The following is a 13,791-nucleotide window of genomic DNA, read 5'->3' as shown; positions in this document are numbered from 1 at the left end:
TGAAATATGACATATTTATTGTAATGCATCAGAGCTATAGTTTTTTTTAAAAGCCTGGAATGTAGGGGCTCAAAGACCCCAAGCATTATCTTTGGCTAAAAGGACAAAACATGTTGCAAGAGTCTTTTTCCTGATCTGTCTAGGTGACTTGTCACAACTGGGCCTGAACTGAATCATGCTGTGAACCTCTGCTGGAGTGGGTGCTGCATTCTAAGTGCTGTCCCTAAGTTCCTGTTAGCCTCAGAAGTGACCAAGAGGAGATGCTCCTGAAAGTATGCAAAGTTGTGACTGAGAATATTTTTGGACCTCCAAAATGTTTAGAGTTTCTGCAGACCTCTTTGAAGCATTGTCCGATATTTAGAAGGACGTTCACAGATATAACTACAGTTTTTTCCAACTAGAGGATATTTGAGCTTGTTGAAAAAGACAAAAGACTTGTCTCACAGTGTGGCAGATAGGTTGCTCAATCAAAACATAAATTATGTACTGTCCATGTTATAAGAAGTGCATTAAATCCAAATGCAATAGTAAAAGGCCAAACAAGGCATTGATCATGTTTGTAGTGTCAAACCTATCTGCCAAACCTTAAATCAGGCACTAAGCCCAGAGGCAGAAATCAGGACGGAACTAAGGAGCTATAATAATCCCCAAACATGTCATGAGTCCGGTTGCTACTACTTTTAAATTTCTCCAAAAACAAAGCTTTTTCCACTGTAACCAAAGGCGTCAGCAGGAGTTATTCCAGCAGCTCCCAGCATTAAGAGGACATCTGTGTATATAGATTGCAACAGTGCCCAGCTCAAGGGCTTCAAATGCCATTTCAGAGACTAAATTATAAGGTTGAAAAATGTAACTGGGATTAATCTGCTTGGTGTATCTGACCCTCATTCCATCATGGCTGGACGAAAATCACATCTTGAAGCCAGCATATTTTGCCAATACTTATCATTTGCACTTCAAGACATTTCCAATATTTTTGACATGCATTTTTAGGTATTATCAAATCTGGTTTGGCTAATTAGATTATGTCCATTCCAATTCACCCAATGCGTTGAATTATTTTAGACAATTTTATTGTTTTGACTTTATTACTGTTTGGTATTGCAACATTGTATTCACAGTTCTTGTAAGTTGAGACTGTCTTCTCTGTATCATATTTATCAGGGGTTTAGGCTCAAAATTAATTAGCCACTTTAGCGTTCACCCTGACAAGTTAGAGTTAATATTATTTTCATAGATTAACAGCCTACTCAAAATAATAACTCACTTGATTGGGATCAATCAAATGTATTGCGTCTAATATTTTGACACACATTTTTGTCTTTTCAGTTTCTGGTTGACAGAATGAAATCCAAAAATATGATTTTATGATAGTTCTCAAGAGATGATGTATACAACCCATCACAATTCAAAGACCACATAGAGAAAATAAGGTTCCACAAAAATACAAAAATTCACTCAATTAGGAAAAATGTCCAATTTCATAGACTAGGTAAAAAAACATTAGACTTACTTCTGCTGCCTAGAGGAGCAATAAGAAAGAGATGTAAACATTTAGACATAGATTATCATCATGAAAATAAACAAATAGGTCAAACTTTAGAACATGCAGAATTATTCATGTAATTTATATGTTAACAAAAAATATTGAAATACCACTCTCATTTAGAAATCTATTAGGAGTCACTCAAAAGTTCAATATGTACAATTTCAGACACTGAATTAAAAGGTAAACTTACTGGTGTTGTCTGAAAGAGAGAAGAAAGTGATGTTAAATATTAGATATATCATTTACAATCATTAGAACTTAAAAAAATTCAACTCAAAACGTGTGAAAACAACAGAAATGCTACTTTACATGATAGCAAGATATATCAAAATTACAATTCTCATTTAGGAGCAACCAAACTTTACTTTACAATTGAATTGATTCAGACACAATTGGTCTTGATAGGAACAAGTGCACATCTATCTGAATATGAGTGTAGCAAGTGCTATTTAGGCTTCACTATAGATAATAAAGTACATTTGTTTGGAGTCTTTTATGATTGTCCATCCACTAATTTTCACAACTAAATAGCAGATAAATAATGTTTTGTATTAGGTGTGTTCATTTTCTTCTCTGTTACTTTGAAATATTAATGTAATACTGATGTAAAATACCAATGAAGTATGTGGTAAACAAAATGAAATATGACATATTTATTGTAATGCATCAGAGCTATAGTTTTTTAAAAAGCCTGGAATGTAGGGGCTCAAAGACCCCAAGCATTATCTTTGGCTACAAGGACAAAACATGTTGCAAGAGTCTTTTTCCTGATCTGTCTAGGTGACTTGTCACAACTGGGCCTGAACTGAATCATGCTGTGAACCTCTGCTGGAGTGGGTGCTGCATTCTAAGTGCTGTCCCTAAGTTCCTGTTAGCCTCAGAAGTGACCAAGAGGAGATGCTCCTGAAAGTATGCAAAGTTGTGACTGAGAATATTTTTGGACCTCCAAAATGTTTAGAGTTTCTGCAGACCTCTTTGAAGCATTGTCCGATATTTAGAAGGACGTTCACAGATATAACTACAGTTTTTTCCAACTAGAGGATATTTGAGCTTGTTGAAAAAGACAAAAGACTTGTCTCACAGTGTGGCAGATAGGTTGCTCAATCAAAACATAAATTATGTACTGTCCATGTTATAAGAAGTGCATTAAATCCAAATTCAATAGTAATAGGCCAAACAAGGCATTGATCATGTTTGTAGTGTCAAACCTATCTGCCAAACCTTAAATCAGGCACTAAGCCAAGAGGCAGAAATCAGGACGGAACTAAGGAGCTATAATAATCCCCAAACATGCCATGAGTCCAGTTGCTACTACTTTTAAATTGCTCCAAAAACAACGCTTTTTCCACTGTAACCAAAGGCGTCAGCAGGAGTTATTCCAGCAGCTCCCAGAATTAGGAGGACATCTGCGTATATAGATTGCAACAGTGCCCAGCTCAAGGGTTTCAAATGCCATTTCAGAGACTAAATTATAAGGTAGAAAAATGTAACTGGGATTAATATGCTTGGTGTATCTGACCCTCATTCCATCATGGCTGGACGAAAATCACATCTTGAAGCCAGCATATTTTGCCAATACTTATCATTTGCACTTCAAGACATTTCCAATATTTTTGACATGCATTTTTAGGTATTATCAAATCTGGTTTGGCTAATTAGATTATGTCCATTCCAATTCACCCAATGCGTTGAATTATTTTAGACAATTTTATTGTTTTGACTTTATTACTGTTTGGTATTGCACCATTGTATTCACAGTTCTTGTAAGTTGAGGCTGTCTTCTCTGTATCATATTTATCAGGGGTTTAGGCTCAAAATTATTTAGCCACTTTAGCGTTCACCCTGACAAATTAGAGTTAATAATATTTTCATAGATTAACAGCCTACTCAAAATATTAACTCACTTGATTGGGATCAACCAAATGTATTGCGCCTAATATTTTGACACAAATTTTTGTCTTTTCAGTTTCTGGTTGACAGAATGAAATCCAAAAATATGATTTTATGATAGTTCTCAAGAGATGATGTATACAACCCATCACAATTCAAAGACCACATAGAGAAAATAAGGTTCCACAAAAATACAGAAATTCACTCAATTAGGAAAAATGTCCAATTTCATAGACTCGGTAAAAAACATTAGACTTACTTCTGCTGCCTAGAGGAGCAATAAGAAAGAGATGTAAACATTTAGACATAGATTATCATCATGAAAATAAACAAATAAGTCAAACTTTAGAAAATGCAGAATTATTCATGTAATTTATATGTTAACAAAAAATATTGAAATACCACTCTCATTTAGAAATCTCTTAGGAGTCACTCAAAAGTTCAATATGTACAATTTCAGACACTGAATTAAAAGGTAAACTTACTGGTGTTGTCTGAAAGAGAGAAGAAAGTGATGTTAAATATTAGATATATCATTTACAATCATTAGAACTTAAAAAAATTAAACTCAAAATGTGTGAAAACAACAGAAATGCTACTTTACATGATAGCAAGATATATCAAAATTACAATTCTCATTTAGGAGCAACCAAACTATACTTTACAATTGAATTGATTCAGACACAATTGGGCTTGATAGGAACAAGTGCACATCTATCTGAATATGAGTGTAGCGAGTGCTATTTAAGCTTCACTATAGATAATAAAGTACATTTGTTTGGAGTCTTTTATGCTTGTCCATCCACTAATTTTCACAACTATATAGCAGATAAATAATGTTTTGTATTAGGTGTGTTCATTTTCTTCTCTGTTACTTTGATATATTAATGTAATACTGATGTGAAATACCAATGAAGTATGTGGTAAACAAAATGAAATATGACATATTTATTGTAATGCATCAGAGCTATAGTTTTTTTAAAAGCCTGGAATGTAGGGGCTCAAAGACCCCAAGCATTATCTTTGGCTACAAGGACAAAACATGTTGCAAGAGTCTTTTTCCTGATCTGTCTAGGTGACTTCTCACAACTGGGCCTGAACTGAATCATGCTGTGAACCTCTGCTGGAGTGGGTGCTGCATTGTAAGTGCTGTCCCTAAGTTCCTGTTAGCCTCAGAAGTGACCAAGAGGAGATGCTCCTGAAAGTATGCAAAGTTGTGACTGAGAATATTTTTGGACCTCCAAAATGTTTAGAGTTTCTGCAGACCTCTTTGAAGCATTGCTCGATATTTAGAAAGTCTTTCACAGATATAACTACAGGTTTTTCCAACTAGAGGATATTTGAGATTGTTGAAAAAGACAAAAGGCTTTTCTCACAGTGTGGCAGATAGGTTGCTCAATCAAAACATAAATTATGTACTGTTCATGTTATAAGAAGGGCATTAAATCCAAATGAAATTGGAATAGGCCAAACAAGGCATTGATCATGTTTGTAGTGTCAAACCTATCTGCCAAACCTTAAATCAGGCACTAAGCCCAGAGGCAGAAATCAGGACGGAACTAAGGAGCTATATTAATCCCCAAACATGTCATGAGTCCGGTTGCTACTACTTTTAAATTTCTCCAAAAACAAAGCTTTTTCCACTGTAACCAAAGGCGTCAGCAGGAGTTATTCCAGCAGCTCGCAGCATTAAGAGGACATCTGCGTATACAGATTGCAACAGTGCACAGCTCCAGGGTTTCAAATACCATTTCAGAGACTAAATTATAAAGTTGAAAAATGTAACTAGGATTAGTCTGCTTGGTGTATCTGACCCTCATTCCATCATGGCTGGACGAAAATCACATCTTGAAGCCAGCATATTTTGCCAATACTTATCATTTGCACTTTAAGACATTTCCAATATTTTTGACATGCATTTTTAGGTATTATCAAATCTGGTTTGGCTAATTAGATTATGTCCATTCCAATTCACCCAATGCGTTGAATTATTTTAGACAATTTTATTGTTTTGACTTTATTACTGTTTGGTATTGCACCATTGTATTCACAGTTCTTGTAAGTTGAGGCTGTCTTCTCTGTATCATATTTATCAGGGGTTTAGGCTCAAAATTATTAAGCCACTTTAGCGTTCACCCTGACAAGTTAGAGTTAATATTATTTTCATAGATTAACAGCCTGCTCAAAATAACAACTCACTTGATTGGGATCAACCAAATGTATTGCGTCTAATATTTTGACACAAATGTTTGTCTTTTCAGTTTCTGGTTGACAGAATGAAATCCAAAAATATGATTTTATGATAGTTCTCAAGAGATGATGTATACAACCCATCACAATTCAAAGATCACATAGAGAAAATAAGGCTCCACAAAAATACAGAAATTCACTCAATTAGGAAAAATGTCCTATTTCATAGACTAGGTAAAAAAAACATTAGACTTACTTCTGCTGCCTAGAGGAGCAATAAGAAAGAGATGTAAACATTTAGACATAGATTATCATCATGAAAATAAACAAATAAGTCAAACTTTAGAAAATGCAGAATTATTCATGTAATTTATATGTTAACAAAAAATATTGAAATACCACTCTCATTTAGAAATCTCTTAGGAGTCACTCAAAAGTTCAATATGTACAATTTCAGACACTGAATTAAAAGGTAAACTTACTGGTGTTGTCTGAAAGAGAGAAGAAAGTGATGTTAAATATTAGATATATCATTTACAATCATTAGAACTTAAAAAAATTCAACTCAAAACGTGTGAAAACAACAGAAATGCTACTTTACATGATAGCAAGATATATCAAAATTACAATTCTCATTTAGGAGCAACCAAACTTTACTTTACAATTGAATTGATTCAGACACAATTGGGCTTGATAGGAACAAGTGCACATCTATCTGAATATGAGTGTAGCAAGTGCTATTTAAGCTTCACTATAGATAATAAAGTACATTTGTTTGGAGTCTTTTATGATTGTCCATCCACTAATTTTCACAACTAAATAGCAGATAAATAATGTTTTGTATTAGGTGTGTTCATTTTCTTCTCTGTTACTTTGAAATATTAATGTAATACTGATGTAAAATACCAATGAAGTATGTGGTAAACAAAATGAAATATGACATATTTATTGTAATGCATCAGAGCTATAGTTTTTTTAAAAGCCTGGAATGTAGGGGCTCAAAGACCCCAAGCATTATCTTTGGCTACAAGGACAAAACATGTTGCAAGAGTCTTTTTCCTGATCTGTCTAGGTGACTTGTCACAACTGGGCCTGAACTGAATCATGCTGTGAACCTCTGCTGGAGTGGGTGCTGCATTCTAAGTGCTGTCCCTAAGTTCCTGTTAGCCTCAGAAGTGACCAAGAGGAGATGCTCCTGAAAGTATGCAAAGTTGTGACTGAGAATATTTTTGGACCTCCAAAATGTTTAGAGTTTCTGCAGACCTCTTTGAAGCATTGTCCGATATTTAGAAGGACGTTCACAGATATAACTACAGTTTTTTCCAACTAGAGGATATTTGAGCTTGTTGAAAAAGACAAAAGACTTGTCTCACAGTGTGGCAGATAGGTTGCTCAATCAAAACATAAATTATGTACTGTCCATGTTATAAGAAGTGCATTAAATCCAAATGCAATAGTAAAAGGCCAAACAAGGCATTGATCATGTTTGTAGTGTCAAACCTATCTGCCAAACCTTAAATCAGGCACTAAGCCCAGAGGCAGAAATCAGGACGGAACTAAGGAGCTATAATAATCCCCAAACATGTCATGAGTCCGGTTGCTACTACTTTTAAATTTCTCCAAAAACAAAGCTTTTTCCACTGTAACCAAAGGCGTCAGCAGGAGTTATTCCAGCAGCTCCCAGCATTAAGAGGACATCTGTGTATATAGATTGCAACAGTGCCCAGCTCAAGGGCTTCAAATGCCATTTCAGAGACTAAATTATAAGGTTGAAAAATGTAACTGGGATTAATCTGCTTGGTGTATCTGACCCTCATTCCATCATGGCTGGACGAAAATCACATCTTGAAGCCAGCATATTTTGCTAATACTTATCATTTGCACTTCAAGACATTTCCAATATTTTTGACATGCATTTTTAGGTATTATCAAATCTGGTTTGGCTAATTAGATTATGTCCATTCCAATTCACCCAATGCGTTGAATTATTTTAGACAATTTTATTGTTTTGACTTTATTACTGTTTGGTATTGCAACATTGTATTCACAGTTCTTGTAAGTTGAGACTGTCTTCTCTGTATCATATTTATCAGGGGTTTAGGCTCAAAATTAATTAGCCACTTTAGCGTTCACCCTGATAGGTTGGAGTTAATATTATTTTCATAGATTAACAGCCTACTCAAAATATTAACTCACTTGATTGGGATCAACCAAATGTATTGCGTCTAATATTTTGACACAAATTTTTGTCTTTTCAGTTTCTGATTGACAGAATGAAATCCAAAAATATGATTTTATGATAGTTCTCAAGAGATGATGTATACAACCCATCACAATTCAAAGACCACATAGAGAAAATAAGGTTCCACAAAAATACAAAAATTCACTCAATTAGGAAAAATGTCCAATTTCATAGACTAGGTAAAAAAACATTAGACTTACTTCTGCTGCCTAGAGGAGCAATAAGAAAGAGATGTAAACATTTAGACATAGATTATCATCATGAAAATAAACAAATAAGTCAAACTTTAGAACATGCAGAATTATTCATGTAATTTATATGTTAACAAAAAATATTGAAATACCACTCTCATTTAGAAATCTATTAGGAGTCACTCAAAAGTTCAATATGTACAATTTCAGACACTGAATTAAAAGGTAAACTTACTGGTGTTGTCTGAAAGAGAGAAGAAAGTGATGTTAAATATTAGATATATAATTTACAATCATTAGAACTTAAAAAAATTCAACTCAAAACGTGTGAAAACAACAGAAATGCTACTTTACATGATAGCAAGATATATCAAAATTACAATTCTCATTTAGGAGCAACCAAACTTTACTTTACAATTGAATTGATTCAGACACAATTGGGCTTGATAGGAACAAGTGCACATCTATCTGAATATGAGTGTAGCAAGTGCTATTTAGGCTTCACTATAGATAATAAAGTACATTTGTTTGGAGTCTTTTATGATTGTCCATCCACTAATTTTCACAAGTAAATAGCAGATAAATAATGTTTTGTATTAGGTGTGTTCATTTTCTTCTCTGTTACTTTGAAATATTAATGTAATACTGATGTAAAATACCAATGAAGTATGTGGTAAACAAAATGAAATATGACATATTTATTGGAATGCATCAGAGCTATAGTTTTTTTAAAAGCCTGGAATGTAGGGGCTCAAAGACCCCAAGCATTATCTTTGGCTACAAGGACAAAACATGTTGCAAGAGTCTTTTTCCTGATCTGTCTAGGTGACTTGTCACAACTGGGCCTGAACTGAATCATGCTGTGAACCTCTGCTGGAGTGGGTGCTGCATTCTAAGTGCTGTCCCTAAGTTCCTGTTAGCCTCAGAAGTGACCAAGAGGAGATGCTCCTGAAAGTATGCAAAGTTGTGACTGAGAATATTTTTGGACCTCCAAAATGTTTAGAGTTTCTGCAGACCTCTTTGAAGCATTGTCCGATATTTAGAAGGACGTTCACAGATATAACTACAGTTTTTTCCAACTAGAGGATATTTGAGCTTGTTGAAAAAGACAAAAGACTTGTCTCACAGTGTGGCAGATAGGTTGCTCAATCAAAACATAAATTATGTACTGTCCATGTTATAAGAAGTGCATTAAATCCAAATGCAATAGTAAAAGGCCAAACAAGGCATTGATCATGTTTGTTGTGTCAAACCTATCTGCCTAACCTTAAATCAGGCACTAAGCCCAGAGGCAGAAATCAGGACGGAACTAAGGAGCTATAATAATCCCCAAACATGTCATGAGTCCGGTTGCTACTACTTTTAAATTTCTCCAAAAACAAAGCTTTTTCCACTGTAACCAAAGGCGTCAGCAGGAGTTATTCCAGCAGCTCCCAGCATTAAGAGGACATCTGCGTATATAGATTGCAACAGTGCCCAGCTCAAGGGCTTCAAATGCCATTTCAGAGACTAAATTATAAGGTTGAAAAATGTAACTGGGATTAATCTGCTTGGTGTATCTGACCCTCATTCCATCATGGCTGGACGAAAATCACATCTTGAAGCCAGCATATTTTGCCAATACTTATCATTTGCACTTCAAGACATTTCCAATATTTTTGACATGCATTTTTAGGTATTATCAAATCTGGTTTGGCTAATTAGATTATGTCCATTCCAATTCACCCAATGCGTTGAATTATTTTAGACAATTTTATTGTTTTGACTTTATTACTGTTTGGTATTGCAACATTGTATTCACAGTTCTTGTAAGTTGAGACTGTCTTCTCTGTATCATATTTATCAGGGGTTTAGGCTCAAAATTAATTAGCCACTTTAGCGTTCACCCTGATAGGTTGGAGTTAATATTATTTTCATAGATTAACAGCCTACTCAAAATATTAACTCACTTGATTGGGATCAACCAAATGTATTGCGTCTAATATTTTGACACAAATTTTTGTCTTTTCAGTTTCTGATTGACAGAATGAAATCCAAAAATATGATTTTATGATAGTTCTCAAGAGATGATGTATACAACCCATCACAATTCAAAGACCACATAGAGAAAATAAGGTTCCACAAAAATACAAAAATTCACTCAATTAGGAAAAATGTCCAATTTCATAGACTAGGTAAAAAAACATTAGACTTACTTCTGCTGCCTAGAGGAGCAATAAGAAAGAGATGTAAACATTTAGACATAGATTATCATCATGAAAATAAACAAATAAGTCAAACTTTAGAACATGCAGAATTATTCATGTAATTTATATGTTAACAAAAAATATTGAAATACCACTCTCATTTAGAAATCTATTAGGAGTCACTCAAAAGTTCAATATGTACAATTTCAGACACTGAATTAAAAGGTAAACTTACTGGTGTTGTCTGAAAGAGAGAAGAAAGTGATGTTAAATATTAGATATATCATTTACAATCATTAGAACTTAAAAAAATTCAACTCAAAACGTGTGAAAACAACAGAAATGCTACTTTACATGATAGCAAGATATATCAAAATTACAATTCTCATTTAGGAGCAACCAAACTTTACTTTACAATTGAATTGATTCAGACACAATTGGGCTTGATAGGAACAAGTGCACATCTATCTGAATATGAGTGTAGCAAGTGCTATTTAGGCTTCACTATAGATAATAAAGTACATTTGTTTGGAGTCTTTTATGATTGTCCATCCACTAATTTTCACAAGTAAATAGCAGATAAATAATGTTTTGTATTAGGTGTGTTCATTTTCTTCTCTGTTACTTTGAAATATTAATGTAATACTGATGTAAAATACCAATGAAGTATGTGGTAAACAAAATGAAATATGACATATTTATTGGAATGCATCAGAGCTATAGTTTTTTTAAAAGCCTGGAATGTAGGGGCTCAAAGACCCCAAGCATTATCTTTGGCTACAAGGACAAAACATGTTGCAAGAGTCTTTTTCCTGATCTGTCTAGGTGACTTGTCACAACTGGGCCTGAACTGAATCATGCTGTGAACCTCTGCTGGAGTGGGTGCTGCATTCTAAGTGCTGTCCCTAAGTTCCTGTTAGCCTCAGAAGTGACCAAGAGGAGATGCTCCTGAAAGTATGCAAAGTTGTGACTGAGAATATTTTTGGACCTCCAAAATGTTTAGAGTTTCTGCAGACCTCTTTGAAGCATTGTCCGATATTTAGAAGGACGTTCACAGATATAACTACAGTTTTTTCCAACTAGAGGATATTTGAGCTTGTTGAAAAAGACAAAAGACTTGTCTCACAGTGTGGCAGATAGGTTGCTCAATCAAAACATAAATTATGTACTGTCCATGTTATAAGAAGTGCATTAAATCCAAATGCAATAGTAAAAGGCCAAACAAGGCATTGATCATGTTTGTAGTGTCAAACCTATCTGCCTAACCTTAAATCAGACACTAAGCCCAGAGGCAGAAATCAGGACGGAACTAAGGAGCTATAATAATCCCCAAACATGTCATGAGTCCGGTTGCTACTACTTTTAAATTTCTCCAAAAACAAAGCTTTTTCCACTGTAACCAAAGGCGTCAGCAGGAGTTATTCCAGCAGCTCCCAGCATTAAGAGGACATCTGCGTATATAGATTGCAACAGTGCCCAGCTCAAGGGCTTCAAATGCCATTTCAGAGACTAAATTATAAGGTTGAAAAATGTAACTGGGATTAATCTGCTTGGTGTATCTGACCCTCATTCCATCATGGCTGGACGAAAATCACATCTTGAAGCCAGCATATTTTGCCAATACTTATCATTTGCACTTCAAGACATTTCCAATATTTTTGACATGCATTTTTAGGTATTATCAAATCTGGTTTGGCTAATTAGATTATGTCCATTCCAATTCACCCAATGCGTTGAATTATTTTAGACAATTTTATTGTTTTGACTTTATTACTGTTTGGTATTGCAACATTGTATTCACAGTTCTTGTAAGTTGAGACTGTCTTCTCTGTATCATATTTATCAGGGGTTTAGGCTCAAAATTAATTAGCCACTTTAGCGTTCACCCTGATAGGTTGGAGTTAATATTATTTTCATAGATTAACAGCCTACTCAAAATATTAACTCACTTGATTGGGATCAACCAAATGTATTGCGTCTAATATTTTGACACAAATTTTTGTCTTTTCAGTTTCTGGTTGACAGAATGAAATCCAAAAATATGATTTTATGATAGTTCTCAAGAGATGATGTATACAACCCATCACAATTCAAAGACCACATAGAGAAAATAAGGTTCCACAAAAATACAAAAATTCACTCAATTAGGAAAAATTTCCAATTTCATAGACTAGGTAAAACAACATTAGACTTACTTCTGCTGCCTAGAGGAGCAATAAGAAAGAGATGTAAACATTTAGACATAGATTATCATCATGAAAATAAACAAATAAGTCAAACTTTAGAAAATGCAGAATTATTCATGTAATTTATATGTTAACAAAAAATATTGAAATACCACTCTCATTTAGAAATCTCTTAGGAGTCAATCAAAAGTTCAATATGTACAATTTCAGACACTGAATTAAAAGGTAAACTTACTGGTGTTGTCTGAAAGAGAGAAGAAAGTGATGTTAAATATTAGATATATCATTTACAATCATTAGAACTTAAAAAAATTAAACTCAACATGTGTGAAAACAACAGAAATGCTACTTTACATGATAGCAAGATATATCAAAATTACAATTCTCATTTAGGAGCAACCAAACTATACTTTACAATTGAATTGATTCAGACACAATTGGGCTTGATAGGAACAAGTGCACATCTATCTGAATATGAGTGTAGCAAGTGCTATTTAAACTTCACTATAGATAATAAAGTACATTTGTTTGGAGTATTTTATGCTTGTCCATCCACTAATTTTCACAACTATATAGCAGATAAATAATGTTTTGTATTAGGTGTGTTCATTTTCTTCTCTGTTAATTTGAAATATTAATGTAATACTGATGTAAAATACCAATGAAGTATGTGGTAAACAAAATGAAATATGACATATTTATTGTAATGCATCAGAGCTATAGTTTTTTTAAAAGCATGGAATGTAGGGGCTCAAAGACCCCAAGCATTATCTTTGGCTACAAGGACAAAACATGTTGCAAGAGTCTTTTTCCTGATCTGTCTAGGTGACTTGTCACAACTGGGCCTGAACTGAATCATGCTGTGAACCTCTGCTGGAGTGGGTGCTGCATTCTAAGTGCTGTCCCTAAATTCCTGTTAGCCTCAGAAGTGACCAAGAGGAAATGCTCCTGAAAGTATGTCAAGTTGTGACTGAGAATATTTGTGGACCTCCAAAATGTTTAGAGTTTCTGCAGACCTCTTTGAAGCATTGTCCGATATTTAGAAGGACGTTCACAGATATAACTACAGTTTTTTCCAACTAGAGGATATTTGAGCTTGTTGAAAAAGACAAAAGACTTGTCTCACAGTGTGGCAGATAGGTTGCTCAATCAAAACATAAATTATGTACTGTCCATGTTATAAGAAGTGCATTAAATCCAAATGCAATAGTAAAAGGCCAAACAAGGCATTGATCATGTTTGTAGTGTCAAACCTATCTGCCAAACCTTAAATCAGTCACTAAGCCCAGAGGCAGAAATCAGGACGGAACTAAGGAGCTATAATAATCCCCAAACATGTCATGAGTCCGGTTGCTAC

The sequence above is a fragment of the Triturus cristatus genome, chromosome 7 (assembly GCF_964204655.1).
Source record: "Triturus cristatus chromosome 7, aTriCri1.1, whole genome shotgun sequence".
Taxonomy (NCBI): domain Eukaryota; kingdom Metazoa; phylum Chordata; class Amphibia; order Caudata; family Salamandridae; genus Triturus; species Triturus cristatus.
The sequence above is the reverse complement of the archived record's forward strand: the minus strand, read 5'-3'. Positions refer to the sequence as shown.